Source organism: Alligator mississippiensis, chromosome 4, assembly GCF_030867095.1.
Source record: "Alligator mississippiensis isolate rAllMis1 chromosome 4, rAllMis1, whole genome shotgun sequence".
Lineage (NCBI taxonomy): Eukaryota > Metazoa > Chordata > Crocodylia > Alligatoridae > Alligator > Alligator mississippiensis.
The window spans coordinates 255,008,769-255,024,865 of NC_081827.1; the positions used below are offsets into that span (position 1 = coordinate 255,008,769).

Sequence of the window (16,097 nt, forward strand, 5' to 3'; positions counted from 1 at the left end):
GCCCGCAGCAGGCAGGCAGTGGGTGGGGGGAGCTGGGCTTTGGTCTGCTGCAGCAGCCGCTGTCTCCTGCCGGGCAGGGCGCCGTGGACACGGGTCCCTGGCCCCATAGTGCTGGCAGCTGGGGGCCCCCTCTGGTAGAGCTGGGGGCCAGGAGGTTGGGCGGAGTGGGGAGTTGAGGGGCCTTTCATTTTAATCGGGCATTTTGGTGTTTTTATTTGAGAATAAGTGGGGTTATTTACCAGAGATTTTGCTTGCTTTTTTTTTTAATCAGGGAAAAGCAGGATGCCTCGTCATTAGAGCAGCACGTGGGAGCCAGGGCCTGCAGCGTTATCAGGCGTGGGGTGGACACGCGGTTCCCGGTGTCAGTCGGAGCCCGGTGGGCGGCGGGCACGCTCCGCAGCAGCACCCGGGCTCCGGCGCTGCCGTGCGCTCTGGACACGAGGGGCAGCTCTGAGCCGGCACGTGTGGGGCCGTCTGCAAGGCTGGCTCGGGGCAGAGCAGACCGGGGTGCTGTGCGCGGCCCTCGGGGCTGTCAGGCAGCCGCTTGCCCAGCGGAGGCATCGGCGTTGCAGGCGGGATCCCCCATGGCCACGGGCGGGGCGGGCGGGTGTTTTGTGCGCGGTGCCGCAGCTCGGCCCCTTCCTCCTCGAGCCGGGGAGCTGGTCCTGCCCGCCTGGCCCTGGGCGCGCTGCTCGCTCCCCGCACGGGGTCGGAGCCGCCGCTCTCCTGGGGCGCCTGGTGCGGCCTCGTTGCGCGGCGGGGCAGCGCGGTGCGGGCGGGCAGGCCCCGGCGCCGGACGGACCCGGGGGAGGGGGTGTCTCGGTCGTGTTGGGCGGGCGGGGGTGGAAATGTGCCTGTGAGCAGTGGCGTGGAGCTGTGTGAGCGCCGGGGGGTTTTCATGCTGCCTGTTTTGTGTGGGAACTTGGGAAACATTTTTTGTGGCAGTGTGATGATCTTTTTGGTGGGAAGTTGGTCCTTTAGTGTGGCGATTTGGAGGTGTTTTGTGGAAATGTGTGAAATATGGTGGTATTGGGAGAATTGTGTGAGGAGTTGGGACCTGTATTTGGAAATTGTGGAAATGTGATTGTTTGGGGGGAATTTGGTCATGGTGTGTGGTGATATAGTGCCTTTTTTGGAAATACTGCTATTTTGTGTGGAAACGTGATGGTTTGGTAACTTTGTGGAAATGTGTGTGGAAATCTGTTGATTTTGTGTGTGGAAGTGGTGTGGTAATTTTAGGGTGATTTGGGAACTGTTTGTGTGACTGGTGCGTTGTGGGACCTGTGGAAAATTGTACGGGGGTTGGTTCACTGTATGGAAATACGGCTGTGTTGTGTGAGGGAAATGGTCTGGGGATTTGGAAATCTTTTTTTGTTGGCTCGTGTGTGGGCTTGTGGTGACTTGCGTGTGGAAAACCAGCCATCTTTTGTGGTGAGTTGGAGGCGTTTTTGTGGAAATGTTTGGAGATATTTTGTGACGTTGGGAGAGGTCTGTGGGGATTTGGGACGTTTATTTGGGAGTGTGTGGAAATTTAAAATTTTGTGAAAAACTGGTGATGTGTGGTACGAAAGGACCTTGTTTGTTAGAAAACGTGATTTTTGTGTGGAAAACTGGTGATTTAGGAACTCTGTGGAAATGTGGTGATTATGCCAGTGGAAAATGGTGTGGTAGTTTTAGGGTAATTTGGGAGCTGTTTGTGCAACTGGTGTTTGTGGGAACTGGAAATGTGTGTGCTTGGGAATATGGTTGTGTTGTGTGGGGGAAACGGTGTGGGGATTTGGAAACCTTTTTTGAGGGCATGTGGCGACTTTTGTGTGGAAAACAGTTTGTTCTGTGTGGTGATTTGAGAACCCCCTTTTTATCTGGAAGTGCTGATTTGTTTGGTGGAAGGTTAGTCATTTTGTGGTAATTTGGTGATGCGTTGGTGGAAAGGTTTGGGGAAACGTGGTATTGGGAGAATTCTGTGGGGACTGGGGAGCGTGTCTGTGGAAATGTGCTTTTTTGTGGAAGATGTGATGGTGTGTGGTGAGAGAGGATTTGTTTTGGAAGTGTGATTTTTTTTTTTTTGCGTGGAAAACTGGTGATTTGGCAGGTGTATGTGGAAATGTGAGTGGAAATATCTGGTGATTTTTTGTGTGTGGAAAATGGTCTGGTAATATTAGGGTGATTTAGGAACTGTTTTTGTGGAACTTGTGTGTTGTGGGACTTGTGGAATAGTTTGTGGTGACTGGGTAAGTGTGGAAATATGCTTGTGTTGTGTGAGGGAAATGGTGGGCAGGGGTTGGAAAAATTTTTGTGGGCATGTGTGTGCCTGTGTTTGGACACGTGGTGGTTTCCATGTTGAAAACTGGTGCTGATTTGAAAACCTTTTTTTTAGCAGTGTGGTGGTTTTTTTGTGGGTTTTTTTAGGTGGGAGGTTGGTCATTTTGTGTGGTGATATGGAAGTTTTTTTTGTAGAAACGTTTTGGGGAAATATAGTGGTATTGGGAGAGTTCTGTGGTGCTTTGTGAACTTTTTCCTGGAAATGTTTGGACATGCGATTTTTGTTGTGGCATTTAGGACCTTGTGGTATATAGGACATTTGGAACTATAGGGGTTTTGCATGGAAATATGGTAATTTAATTTTTAGAAAAAGGTGTGGTAACTTTAGGGTGATTTGGGAACTGTTTTGTGCAACCTGTGGAAAATTGTGTGGCGATGGGGTAAGCATATGGAAATATGGTTATGTTGTATGAGGGAAAATGCATGGTGATTTGGAAACCTTTTTTGTAGTAGTGTGTGTAGAAAAGTGTGATTTTTGTGTGTGTGTGTGTGTGGTCATTTGATAAGTCTGAACGGGAATGTGCCGGGCTGGCCCATGGGGGTCATTTCATCTACTGCGGTGCGGTTAATGGTGTGTGTCTTCTCACTCTAATGAAACGGTCTAACGTGGTTCTTTCCTTTTTTTCCAACTGCTCCTTGTGCACCTGTTCATGGAAGCAGTGTCAGCGAGGAGCTGCAGCGTGAAAGAAATGGGACTTGGAAATATCCAAGGCACCACGGGTAACAGGTGAGTACGAGTTTCTGCCTTAAACACTCTCATCGGGCAAAATGCACCCGCAGCTGCTTAGGCTTCTACCTGGAGGCACATCATCTGTGTGTCGTGCTCCTATGATAACACCTCCAGTGACTGCAGCTCTTGCCTCTAACTGCTGGTAGCACCCTCCAAAAGCAATGACCTGCCCCTTGGCTCACAGGATCCCAGTGGCCCAGACCCCACAGCCTTTGTATTCTCCCTTCCTGTGCCAGGATGAGGTGTTGAGCACTTCGATGTGTGCAGGCTTCAGCACTTGTTAGCCACTGAACCTTATGTGCCCAATATCCAGGCCCTGTGACCTTGTCCTACCTGACAGCCTCTCCTAGTCTCATCCTTCCTCGGAAGGCTTCCCATGAAATCCCTTGTCCTGTCCCAGTCTGCAGCAGGCCTGCACCACATTTTTCAACTTCCTTTCGAGAGTTGTAGGGGAAGTGGGGAGAATACTCCTTTGCCCCCCGCTCTTTGCTTCTCTCAGCTTTAAGGTGTTTTTCTGTTTGTTTCCTTGTCCCTCCTCCTCTGGCTGTGCAGTGGTAGCATTGTCTCCTGTATATGGTGGACATTGGTGTCAGCCAGGGGCGGGCAACTATTTGGACTTGTGGCCCACACAGGCAGTTTTGGGGAGTTGCAGCAGGGCAGTCAACACCCCCCTCCGCCCGAGCCCCAAATGTGCCAAGCTTGTGGGCTCTACGGCTCATCCCTGCCCCTACCAACAGTGGACAATCCCAGCTCCAATCCCAGCCTGCCCCACGCCTGCTCTGGACTCACCTCAGCCATAGTGGACCAGTCACAACCTGCGTGCACAGCTCCAACCCTCGCCCGCATTGCTCCTGCTCCAGACCGCCCACCCACATTGAGTACTGGCAGCGGTCGGGCAGAAGCTGCTGCTTGGCATGAGAGAAAAATGGCCCCTCCCTCTTACAGTGACTAGGCTGTTCTTGCTACAGCTACCTGGAGCCTGCACCCAGGTTGCCCTGCTGAGCCTCTGCCACCATCACTGCTGGGGCAGCAGCGGCAGTGCAGAGGAGATGCAGGGCAGCACGGGTGCAAGCTATGAGCGGCTGCAGCAAAAAAGGACCCAGCAGCAGGGGAGGAACAGTTTTTCTTTTTCATCAAGCAGCAGCTTCTGCTCGACTGCTGCTGCTGGTGCCATTGGTCAGCGTGGGTGGGTGAGTCCAGAGCAGGGTCGGGGCTGTGCATGCAGGTCTGGCTGGTCTCCTCCACTGGGCTAAGTCCAGAGCTGGGGTGGGGTGGGGCGGGATCGGGGCTGTGCGTGGGGGAACTGCCAGTAGCACGGTGCTGGGACCAGTGGCAGTGACAGCTGGAAGGAGCCACTGCTGTCCAGGCTGCCTAGAAGGGCAGTCCAGCCACAGCCCTGCCGCATTCGCAGGGACGGCACGATGTGCCACGGGCTGGACAGTGCCCGAGCCAGACGGGACCGAGGAACAGACAATGTCTCTCCCCATGCTGGATCTGGCCTGTGGGCAGTATTTTGCGCGTGCAGATCCACATGTTACATCCAGGATGGCTCTGGAGAAGTAGAAGATAAGCTGGAGCAAGTTCCTTCAAAAAACGTACACCAGTCTATTGGGATATTAGTAGTCAGGCACTTTTGCTGACAGCAGCTACGTAAAGCAAAGAATACATAGGCATACACGGTACCGGGTGGGAAGGTGCAACGGCCCCTTGCAATCCATCCCCCAGGTTTGAGGGCGGTTCCAGAATCCCGCATCTCTACCTTTGTGCGGGGGTTTTATAGAGTTCAGGTTGAAATTTGTGTATTCCACCCTGTTTGTCTGAGGTAAGGAGCGCTTGGCCAATAGAGTGGAGAGCAGGGAAACTGAGGCGAGGCCTGGGACTGTTTGTCTTTCCAGAGGTCACCTCATTAGCATTGCATGTGATTACTGACCTATACATCTCAACTCCCTCAAGACTTCTCTCACATGCTACTCATGGTGTTTCAGACTGAACAGCTTCTGGGATCAGAGAATTGGGAGGGAGGAGTAATGTAGCGTAGCAGAAGGGTGAGGAGTGTTCAGGACTCCCTAACAATCCTCACCTTAGACTCGAGCAGACACTCGGTACTTTAGCAGTGATGGAATATCGTTCTGCATCGAGGGGCCTCGTTTGTCCACTAAGTATAATCATTCCAGATAAAAATTGCCAGATAGTTTTTCTGAGAGTATGAGTTGGGGTGGAATAGTTTGGTTTTTTTTGTTTGTTTGTTTTGTTTTTTTACCTTTTAGCCAGTAGCATTTCAGCCTGGATTTCCTTGGCTGATCTCAGCATATCCAGTGTCCCATTTGTGGCTCTTGTTGCTGAGCCCTGAAATTGCTTGGAGTTTATGAGACGACTTTTCTTTATCCAGTTTCAGCTGTGTGTGATGGACGTAGAGGGTGTTTTTAATCAGTCATGTACGTTATGGAGAACCAGGTACTGTTTAATCTTTTGACAGACAAGCCTACAGTTCTGTTATGGTGAGGACAGTTTTGCAGGTTAAGAGACAACATTCTAGGTAAGTAGCCATTCCTTTACTTATTACCAGGGATCCTGCTTTTCTCAGAAGAAAAAACAAATCACAAAATCTCTGATTAGCCCCCCAAATCCACCTTTTTTCATGATCAAAGGGAAATGCCACTATATATATAGGGATTGGTTGAACACTGTTTTATTGATATGTTTCCAATGTTAAAGCCACTTGGAATCTTACCGGTGCACAACCTCATGGCCATTCCTGTACTCGTCACTCCCCACCCATGGCCCCCTAGCCTGCCAGCGCCCCTTAGTTGCCAAGCATGGTCCCTTGGGCCCTGGCAGTGCCCCTCAGTTCCCACCCACAGCCACATGCTGCACCCCAGCTGCCAGGGTTACTGGATCGGGGTCCTGGATGTGTCAGGCGGCAGCTGCTGTGGCCTGAGGGGGGAGCGGAGCACAGCTCCTGCTTTCATGGATGGCACAGCCTGAGTAGAGCCTGTGGGGGGTGCGTGCATGCTATCTGCTATGGGCTTGGGCACTTCACTCTGTTGCCCTTCCCCTGGGGTTTCTGGAGCCCAGTGGGCAGGACCCAGCGTGGAAGTAGAGAGCAGGGATGGGCAGGGAAGATTGGTGCTGCTCCTGCAAGTCCCACGCTATCATGATGAGGCACCCTGTGCCCACCCAGCAGCAGCAAGGGGAAGAACTCTGTGCTGCCATCCCCGGTGCTGTCTGGCGGGCAGGGGGCAACTTGCTGTGGTAGTGTAGTGGTCACGGTGGTGGCACTGAGCTCTTCTGTGCCCTATATTGCCCTCCTGTGCCAGCTCTCACCCACTGGGCCACAGAGGCTTTGCAGAGAGGTCAGCAGGGTTGGAAGACCAAGCCTGCAATGGGCAGCCTGCCCCCAGTGTGCACAAATCGGAGGCGTGTGCACCCCATCCCCCCTGGAGTGTGTGCAGTGGCAGGCAGCCAAGCCCTCTGCCCACTCCTCACCTAAGCCCTGTAGCTGTGTATTGCAGCCCCAGGCCCCATGCACGGGCACAGCTGGGCAGCAGCCCCAGCCCTGCCCAAGTCCCTCACTCCCTATTTATGGGGGCCTCAATTCACTACCTCCCGCTGCACCTGACTTCCCTGTGGGGACTCAATCTCCAGGCTGTGGGCAGGTGTGTACATGCTCACATGCGCATAGCAACCCTTTGTGACCCCTCCTTCTATTCCCCCGAGAGCCTTGCAGGATGAAACTCTGCCAGCCTGCAAGGAGAAACCCACCGTTGGTCATGCTGTTCCCCTTTAAAGGAGAAAATCTGGATCTCTCTCATCTAAAAGAGAAAATCTGGGGGGGCTGGGTGTCGGCAAATAAAAACCTAGGATTCCGGACTAGCCCAGGGATTGACACGACACCTCATTCGATGAGTGACAGGAAGGCTTTATTTACTACAAGTATTTAAGATCAAGTCAAGTGATTCCAAACCAAATCAAAGTCCAGTAATTAGCTATAAGGTGATGATTTCTTGCCAAACAGGCGGTCTGTTTCTCTTCAACTTCTTGAGTAAGTTGGGCACATCAGCAAGCCGTGTCAGAGAGGTTTTTCACTCCTGAAGCGCGCGTGTGCTGCTTTATTGCTTTTTTTTATACCCTTAGTTTAGCATGTGTAAATCAAGACAGAGTCCCAAGCAGTAATTGACAGGAAAAACCTGCTAATTACCGGTGATCAGAAATTTCTAATTTGAACGAGTTACCTTCTTCAGTAACAAGAGGTTATCCAGTTTGGAACATATTGAGAAACTGATTAACCGCTAGGAAAAATGTACTAAATCAGGAGGAGACATCTATTACATATGGAGAATGTCTTTCGGCACATAAACACGAGTTAGTCGCAAAAGAAATATTTATCATACTAATTAATCAAGGATAGACATTTCATACGGTTACACACCAGACAACTAAGAGTCTGCGTGAAATCATCCTGAATATAGTCAGATAAGGTGGAAGAAATGCTTCATAATTCCTTCTTAGATGGCCTAGCCATGAAATCGCATCATCTTGCATTATGCAGTTAGCATTATTATTCTGTATTTTAACTTTTGTGAGTAGGGCCAAGCTTAGCATGGTTTTCAGAGTCATTTTGTGGGGGGGGATCCTTAAGGTGACAAACTGGGTTTTACTGCATTTTTCCTTGGCGAATGGAAACCCTGGGTCCCTGCCAATTACCCTTTTTGTATGTAAAGTGAAGACACAATGACATTTCCCAGTGACACTCCAGTCCCTCTTAGCCGGTAAAGGATTACAACCCTCCAAACTGGATAAAGCGGCTAGAGACAGGGCTATAATATGCACTTTTATAGATCACACCTCGAGGCGTAAGAATAAACCCTTTGTGCTATGCCTACCTAGTGACTTGTCACACCACAATACAGATTGTCAAGTCTACCAGCTGGGGAGATGCAGGAGGGAGGAAGAGGCTAACAGCAGGTTGTCTCCACTTTGCAAAGGTCTTTGTAGTTTCCCTTTGTTTAAACCTAATTTTTACGTGGGCTTTTCAAACCGATAGTCCGACGGGTGTCACGCAGACTTGTTTTGCTGAAACTTTGGGAACGAGACTGAACCCATTTTTCTGTGCACTTGGGACATGTCGATGGCTGGGGCCTGTGTCCCTGGGAAAACTCCAACTCTGGAAGGGAGGAACACTGCTCATCTCTTTCCTTGCCTGCCTGGGAACACTCCTTGCTTTGTGTTTGTTAAACTCTGCCATTTAGACCTATTTTAACTTGTGACAGGGTCACAAAACCAAACACCAGTTGCTGCTCATAGCCGCTGTTTCCCACTGTTCCGGAAAGCAGCTACTCGCTCTTGGTCTTGTCTGGTATTAAAGTCTTGAGAAACAGATTCTTATTCCACTCTCTTTGGCCGTTCCTTGGGATGTAAGCGTAGGCTCATGGCTTATTCATTGTATGCCAGCTTAAGTACGTGTCATTTGTAAGTTAGACTTCTGGTAGGTCCGTCGTCTGCAATAGTCAGTGTGGTCTGTCAGGCCCTGACCATATCCTCAGCCTACACAGGGGGGAATCTGCCTGCAACCTTCCTTCCCTTTTCCCATCACCACCTTCTTAACCTCCCTGCCTCTTTACTTGTTCCTCATTTGAGGAGCTGTTGTGTCCCAGTGCTCCTGTTCCCTGGTGCTTCCCCTGGGTACCCACCCTGTCTCCTATATGTGCTGGAGGACTGGTTTAAGGAGATGCACAGAGGCCCCCGCAGAAGTCCTGTGTCTTCATTGTAAACCCATGACGACTTGCAGCTGTGTGTTGCCATTCATGGGGTGTGCCATGTGTGAGCTGCAGCTGTCAGAAGAATGCTTTGGAGGAGATGTTGCTCATGAAGGGAAGCAAAATTGTTCTGCTCCCCCCTACTGAGCTTTACAGGGTGATACCTGTGAGACATCACATCCCCTGTCCAAACCTGAGCCATCTGAGCAGGGGAAGTGGCATGGCAGGGGGGCCAAGATACCTGGTTGACAGCCCAGACTGCAAGTTGAAGGCTGCAATGGAAGCGCTCAGAGTGTGGCCTGTCAGATTCCAACAAAATCTGTCAAGTCTCACATGTAGCTTATCACAAGGACACGAAAAAGAAAAGGACGTGAGCAGGGGCCCATGTTAGAGTCTTAGTGCATTGGTCAGCGATTGGGGGTGAGGGGGTGCATGTCCCTCCTTCACTGCTTGTGTGTTGACTGTCATTGTTAAAGGACCAGGGTTGGGGGCGGGGGCATTCTTGGCTGCTTGGCCAAGTGCCTGGGGGAAGAGGTAGGAGGGAGGGGGAGGTTCAGCAGCCCCGGACTGGCCAGGTCTCCCCCTGCCTCCCACAGGGCTGCGCTACCTAATACTGGCAGTGACTCTGCCTGGAGCAGTTGGCAGGCCCTTGTAAGCAGCCTGCACTGCTTGGGAGATGTGGGCTGTGACACCTTGGTTTTCTGGACTGTGGTAAGAAAGCAAACAGCCTTGTAGTACAGGCTTCAGTTGTGGGACTGCACCCTGTTGTTGAGACCCCCCCAGGGGCTTATTTCTTGTATGTCCATGCAGGATAGTTGGAGGGGCGGGGAATGGAAGGAAGAGGCATGGATGAGCCCTGCATCTTTTGTTCAGCATATTTCTGTAAGTAATGTTAGTACTACTAATATTATCCCTGTTCTGATTCTTACTATTACTATTATTTGTTTTCCCATGTACTTTGCCAACAAAGCACCTGGCAGGTCCAGTAAGAAAAGGAAGTTTCCAAACAGGTGACAGAAGGAAACCAAATGATTTAAGTATGCAAGTGGTGGTGGTGTTGTTGGGAAGGTTCAGGAACCATGGGGGAGGCAAGATTTTTTGTTATGTCTTGTGTGGCAACAACAGCACGGTTTGGATGGACAGAAGCAAGTTTTTAGGCATCCCAGTCCCCTTTTTCAGTCCTGGTTCCTTCCCAGCATCCTGAGGAAAGATACTGTCATACCCCAAAGGTTGCCTGTATCTATGCCCATCTTACAGTTGGTCTGGTAAAACAGGGGTCAAAAAACCTATGGCCTGTGGTTTGGATCCAGCCTGTGAAGAAACTGGTTCTAGCCTGTAGCAGTTCAAACAAGGAGCAGCACACTCCCATGGTGACAGCAGCAGGGACATCCCCAGCGGCCTGTTGCCACTGCGTTCAGTTTGTTCTTTGTGCTGCAGCAGAAGCAGCCTCCCCAGGGTCCCGGCCCCTGCCTTTTTCTTTTGAGTCCCTTCACAGCCTGTGGAGATTGCTGGGGAGCAACCTGTCTCGTCGGCAACGGTGCACAACGGCAAAAGAACAGCCCTTCCCTGCAAGGAAAGATTGCACCTAACTCCAAGCGAGCAGAGCAGAGCAGAACATGGACACAGAGCGAGATGCTCATCTGTAGGGTAGTCTGGCCTTGCTGTGGCTAGGAGTACCCAAGTAGGGAGGTGTTGGAATAATTTCTCAGCTTTTTCCCTAGATCGCTGTAAGATGAGAGGGGAGCGCTAAGCACACTTGGGTTCGTGCATGCTCCCCATCGTTTTCAGAAGCGGACGGCAGGAGAAAGTTTGTGGTCAGCGATAGCAGCACAAGGCCATGCAACCAGGCTGGGGAATGTGGGGCTCTTTCCTAAACCAGGAGTGGCAGGACTTGCACAGCTTTGCCAGGTGAATGCTGTGCCTGAGTCCTATATGTTGCTTACCTTGGCTCTTGCTGCCCTCTTCCTCCCTCCCTCCCCGAGCACAGGTACAGCCTCAAGCCCCTCTCACTGCTACCTGGCCAACTTCTAAAGCAGTGGTTCTAGCCCTTTTTCACTCTAGGACCCCCCACCATCCTGGTCCGTGATTCAGAGAGTCTCTCCCTCTCTCCCTCCTGTTCCTTTACCCTGCCCCCAGGCAGCCTTGCAGTGTTTCTCTCTACCTTGCTGTGACCCTTTCAAATCTTGCAGAGGAACCTCTCTGCTCCCTTTGGCTGGTGGTGTAGATAACAGGGAGGAAGGTAGGGAGCCTCTTCCTGTCCTCCCGTCTTGGAGGCACAGTGAGCAGAGCTAGGGTATAAAGATGGACGTGGGCCCCGTGCAGCGAGCGGAGGCTGCTTCAGCACTGGACCTGAGGACGAGGACTGAGCTGAGCACAGTTGCGTTCTTGTTGCCTGGGCAAATGGGAAAGGTCGTGCCTGCTGAGAAGGGTCTGGTGGACACCCCGGCCTGTTCTCCACGCTTTTTCTGTGGGCGGAGCGGGTGGGTCGTCCTACAGGCAGTCGGGTCAAGGACAGGCTCTGGCATGGCACTGCTGAAAGCACTTTGGCAAAGTTGAGGCTCAGCAAGGCCTCCCCATACTGCTGCTTGCTTCCTTAGTGTCACAATACTGTTTTGGTTTCTGAGTTTCCCCCATTTCGTGTTGTAACAGCTCGCTGCCGCCGGGCCTCGGCCAAGGAGACTGCGGCCAGTCTGCGCTCAGAACCTCGCAGGCCGACGCAGGCACAGAAATGACGCAGCTACGGCTCCCTTGATGATTACCCTTGAAATGCAAAAGGCAGGTCCCACTACAGTGGCCACCCAGGCAGCTAAGAGGCAGGAGACCAAGCTGCAGCCTGAGCTTGCCTGTCATACCCCAAAGGTCCCCTACGCAGTAGTGCAGCACCACGCACATTCTCCCCCGCGGGGTGGGAGGTGGTGGGTCTGACGGGCAGCAGGTCTGGAATTGGTGCAGTTTCTCTCGCCTTTGCCTTCCAGCTCGCTCCATCCTGCAGACACCCGAAGCAAAGGTCTGGGGTGGGAGCCAGGTGCCAACACCTGGGGGTTGGGTTTAAAGCTGTCTGCCAGGTAGTGTGGCGTGGGCCAGGTGCTCTTTCTTGGCTGAGTGGGTTAGGTGCCTCACCGGCAGAGGTTTTGGGGGCTATGGCATTAGAGCCAAGCCGGGGTCAGGACAGGTGCTGGAAACAAGTGCTTGTCGAGCACGGCCACGGAACAAGACTGTGCGCAGCTCTGCAAGACAAGGCGGCACCTGCTGTTGTGATGCCTGATGCCCGCTAGGGCTTCCTCACAGGTAGGACCTGCCTGGGGCCTGCGCAGCCCGGCAGCTGCGGGACCGCGTAACTGCCTGCGGCTGGGGTGCGCCGAGAGCCGCAGAAGCCCCTGCCTACTGCTGAGGACGCCGCTGGCGGACGGGGAGGGCAGAGCCTGTAGTCCCGGTCCCTCCGCCCGCCCCGGGGGCAGAGCTAGACCCGGCGCGCACTGCCCTGCGGCCGGGCGGGCAGGAGCGGGGGGCGGTTGGGACCCGGGAGCTCTTCCTGGGGGCCTGGGCGGGATCCGCCGGGCCGCCCTCGGGTCCCGGCGCGACAGCGGGAAGCCGAGGTGCGGCTGGTGCTGCCGGGGCGGGGCGGGGCAGCGCTGGGCGGTTGCGGCCACGGGGCCCGGTCTGTGCGGCGGGGCCTCGCGGTCCGTGCGGAGCCGTCTCCCTGCGCGCCCGAGGCTCTCGTCCCGTGAAGAGCCGAGCGCGGGCCGGTGCGGCACGTGACCAGAGGGGGCGCTGGAGGCGGGAGTAGTGTGCGCTGCGCCGGGGCCGGGGCAGGAGCCGCGCTGCGGGGAGCGCCGGGCTCCTGGCGCGGGGCCGCCTGTGCGGGCTGGGCGTGCCCGGTTCCTCGCGCCGGGGCGGCGCTGCCCCGTGTCCCCGCGCTTTGCTGGGGCCGGGGGTGTTTTGGGAGCCGTTGGCTGAGACCTGCCCTCGGTCCGAGTCCTGGCCTGGGAGTGCTGTTAATTGCCAGCGTTAATTGCCTCGAGTCGGGGCGGGTCTTTCCGCCGCGGTGCCTGGTCTCCGAGGAGAAGGGGGCCGCGGGGCCTGGGTGCGAGGAGTGTCCCCTGTGCCGGCTGGGCCTTCCCCTGGGCGCCGGCCCCTGCGTGCCCTGGGCCGTGGCCCGAGGTGCCCCAGGCGCACCTGGCCTGTCCTGCCTGGGGCCCCGGGGGGCGGGCGCGGGAGGCTTGACCCTGCGGGGGCCGGGAGCCAGCTGCTGCCGGCTGGTCTCGGGGCCTGGCAGGAATGCGTCTCGCGCGGGGTGGGGGTGAGCGGTCCCGCTGTGGGGCGGCGTCCTGAGCTCTGCGCTCGCAGGCCGCGGTTTTGCAGCAGGGGCCTGCGGTGCCCGGGGCTGCTTCTGCCTGTGGCCCTGGAGAGCGTCTGCCCTTGTGTGTCAGCCGCTCCTAAACTCCTTTGTGCTGTACTGGGTTAACTGCTGTGTTTAATGCTAGTTTACTAGCTGCAGCCCCCAAAACGCTAGGAATTAAATTTTTATTCCAAAAGTATTTATTGAAGTTCAGGATTTTTAGGTACCCTTTGAGTGCGTACTTTAACACAGCATCAGCAATTATTTCAGGTGAAGGGCCAGTTACCAAGTGGTGGCACCTGTTGCAGCCCTGCCCCTGGCGCGGTGCCCTGCCCCTTGGTCGCTCTCCTGTGGCTGCGAGTCCTATCCCGTAACCCTGACCTTTGCCACTGGAAGTCCCTCTCTTTGCCCCCTGGAAACACTCCCTTCAGGAAGGGGCTTTGGCATCTCAGAAGCAGAAAAATACTGAGTTATATTCTAAAAAGAGAACATCTACAACAACGACTAATTTTATTAAAAAAAAAAAAAAGCAGTAATCTGATTTCAAGAGTCACTCTTGTGCTCCCCAGGCACTGGAAACCCATCCAGCCTGAGCTTCTCTGAGCACAGCCAGGCTTCCAGAAACCGGTGCACCATGGGATCCAGCAGGTGCAGCCTGTGAGCTGGGGCTGCAGCCGTGCAGCTAGCACCCTGCCTGGGCAGCCTTGAGGGAAACAGCTGCTGCGGAGGGAAGCACCCGCCCCCTGCGACTCGGGGGCTGTGCAATGCCCAGCAGCTCGTATTGGCAGGCTCTGCTGAGGGGTCGGGGGGGTGGGGGGAAGCAGTGAGGGGCCTGATCTCCCTTCTTCCCCCTCCCCCAGCCTGAGTGCAGGCTCCAGAGCACTCTGGTTGTTTCGTTAAGCATTGTGACGAGCTGCTGAGATAACCCACCGGAGCGCTCTGGAGAAACGGAATAAGCCTCTGGAAGGGGAAAACTTATAGAGGGGATGTCTGGTTCCTATGGAGAGGGTGCGGGGTGGAATAGAGCTGCTTCTGTAACTCTTTGGGTGGGAGTTCTGCCCTCGGTGCTGTGAGGACTGGAAGTGGAGTTGCTTGTAAGGTTTTTTTGGTTGTGGTGGGGTTGGTTGGCCTTTCTGCCAAAGTTTCTAGGGTCTGAGAAGCAAGTGTAATGAAGAGACCTAGAGCTGATGAGTCGTGGAGGGTAGAGGAGGGAGCAAGAGGCTGGGTTTGTGCTTCTGGATTCCCTGTGGTGAGGTCTCTGCCCCTGGGCCCTTAGCTGCCTTGGAGCGGGACACGGTCACAGCCCGGGGGAGGTGCAAGCTTCCTTGGATCGGTGTGGGGTTGTCTTTGATTTGTCAGTTGGTTGCAAGGCACAGGGATGGCTTCTGGGAGCTTGGAGACACTGGGTGGTGGGGCCTGGATGTGTGTGTATGCTGTTTGGGAGGGATTTCAGTCTGTTCTTGATTGACCCTGTGGGCTTCATGTCTTGTTTTGTCTTTCAGGATCCTGGCTGTTGTGGAGAGACTTTGGGTTGGAGATGGATGCAAAGAAGTGGAGGCGTGCCATGGTGATGGAGGGTACAGCAGGAGGAGTAGCGTGATGGAAGGTGGACTTACCTCAAGCGGGGGTGGTGTTTTGAGTGGGGGTGTCTGGGTGGGCTGGGAAGTCCCTGCTTTGGGTTGGTGTCCTGAGCTGCACGCTCCCAGGGCAGGGCTACTCAAGCGGAGGGCCATGGCACCCAGGAGTGCCTCTGAGATGAGTGGTGTACGGCTGGGCTGGCTTGGCCCAGAGTTGCTCTGAGTCTGTGCAAAGATCTCCAGGTTGCGGTGGGACAGAGGATTGGGTCTCTGCCTGGCTGTACCTGTTGCCACGTGCCTCCTTTCAGTGCTGGGAATTGCATTTATGTCTCATCTCTCTGGGTGTGTCACTGGTGTCTGTCTTTGTACTTCTGTTCTTAAAAATCACTGCAGCACTTGTTACTTTGTTCTTCCCAGGACTGAAAGGAGGGTTGTGTTTGCATTTAAATTGATCCCCTCACTTGGGAGGGGTGTAGCTGCAGCCCCCTGCGGTTTGTTAGTGGGGCCAGTGCAAGCTGCTGTTGTACCCCTGGTTGGGAGGGAGGGGGTGCTGTCCAGTTGGTGCTGTGAGACCTGCGCATAGCGCTGCAAGTGTTAATTGCTGTTCATTTTTGGTGGTGTGGACATGTTTGGCAAGATGATCAAAGTCTGGTCCTGAGTGGAGAAGAGCTGAGGAAGAGGTGAAGAGCCCTGGAGCTGGTATGGTGTGGAAGGCGTTGGAGATGGCCCGAAGCCATGCTCATGTGATCACCTGGAGCGAGGTATTTGCTTCTTGTGGGTTGCAGCTCTGGATGGACAGATCCTGCAGCTGGTAAGGGGTTGCTTGGAGCAGTGTGGGGCTAATTGCTAGACTCAGACATTCATGCTTTGCCCTTTGATGTTTTTCATGCTGAGGCTTTTCTTTTGCGTCCTCAGCAGTTGCCTGCATCATATCTGGGAAAGGGATGGCAAGCATGAGGACTGACGGCGCACAAGGACTGAAAGCGCAGCTTGATGCCAGGTGCGGTGAGTGCTGGGTCTCGGGGCTGAGGCCTTCCCCCTGCTGTCTGCCTACCCTGTGCGTGCCCATAGCAGTGTGTTGAGGTGCTCCGTTGGACGGATGTGTGGGGTGGCAGTTCCCCCAGTGGTTCCCTTTGACTGTGTTTTGTTCTTCCATTTGGGGTGAATACCTGTTCTCTGTATTCCAGGGTCCTGGTGTTCCTGGAAGGAAAGGGTGAGGGCACAGGGACTGGAGCAGAGCAGCGGTAACGGAACCAGAGGATCAGGATGCTAGAAGGTGTTTCGTGTTTGGGATGGTGGGTGTCTGGTGTGCGGGCCGGGCCCTGCTCCTGCCGCCACGTGCGGGTCGGGAGGGGCGATCCGCGGCCCGTCTT

At 54.3% G+C, this 16,097-nt stretch overlaps 1 long non-coding RNA gene across 8 annotated transcripts in view; it reads left to right on the top strand.

The window, feature by feature from the left end:
- The window catches only part of LOC132250432 (uncharacterized), a 65,510-nt gene that overhangs the window by 28,639 nt on the left and 20,774 nt on the right, over window positions 1–16,097 (top strand). For 3 of the 8 annotated variants that reach the window (XR_009462168.1, XR_009462169.1, XR_009462170.1), the window contains exons 5-9: window positions 2,983–3,049; window positions 14,650–14,753; window positions 15,362–15,535; window positions 15,640–15,729; window positions 15,912–16,019. This is a non-coding gene — a long non-coding RNA (uncharacterized LOC132250432). Of the gene's footprint in view, window positions 1–2,982; window positions 3,050–5,528; window positions 5,589–9,618; window positions 9,691–10,529; window positions 10,717–11,457; window positions 12,405–13,183; window positions 14,570–14,649; window positions 14,754–15,361; window positions 15,536–15,639; window positions 15,730–15,911; window positions 16,020–16,097 lie in introns of those variants that run through there. The other 5 variants (XR_009462166.1, XR_009462167.1, XR_009462165.1 and 2 more) reach the window with 5 other exon arrangements.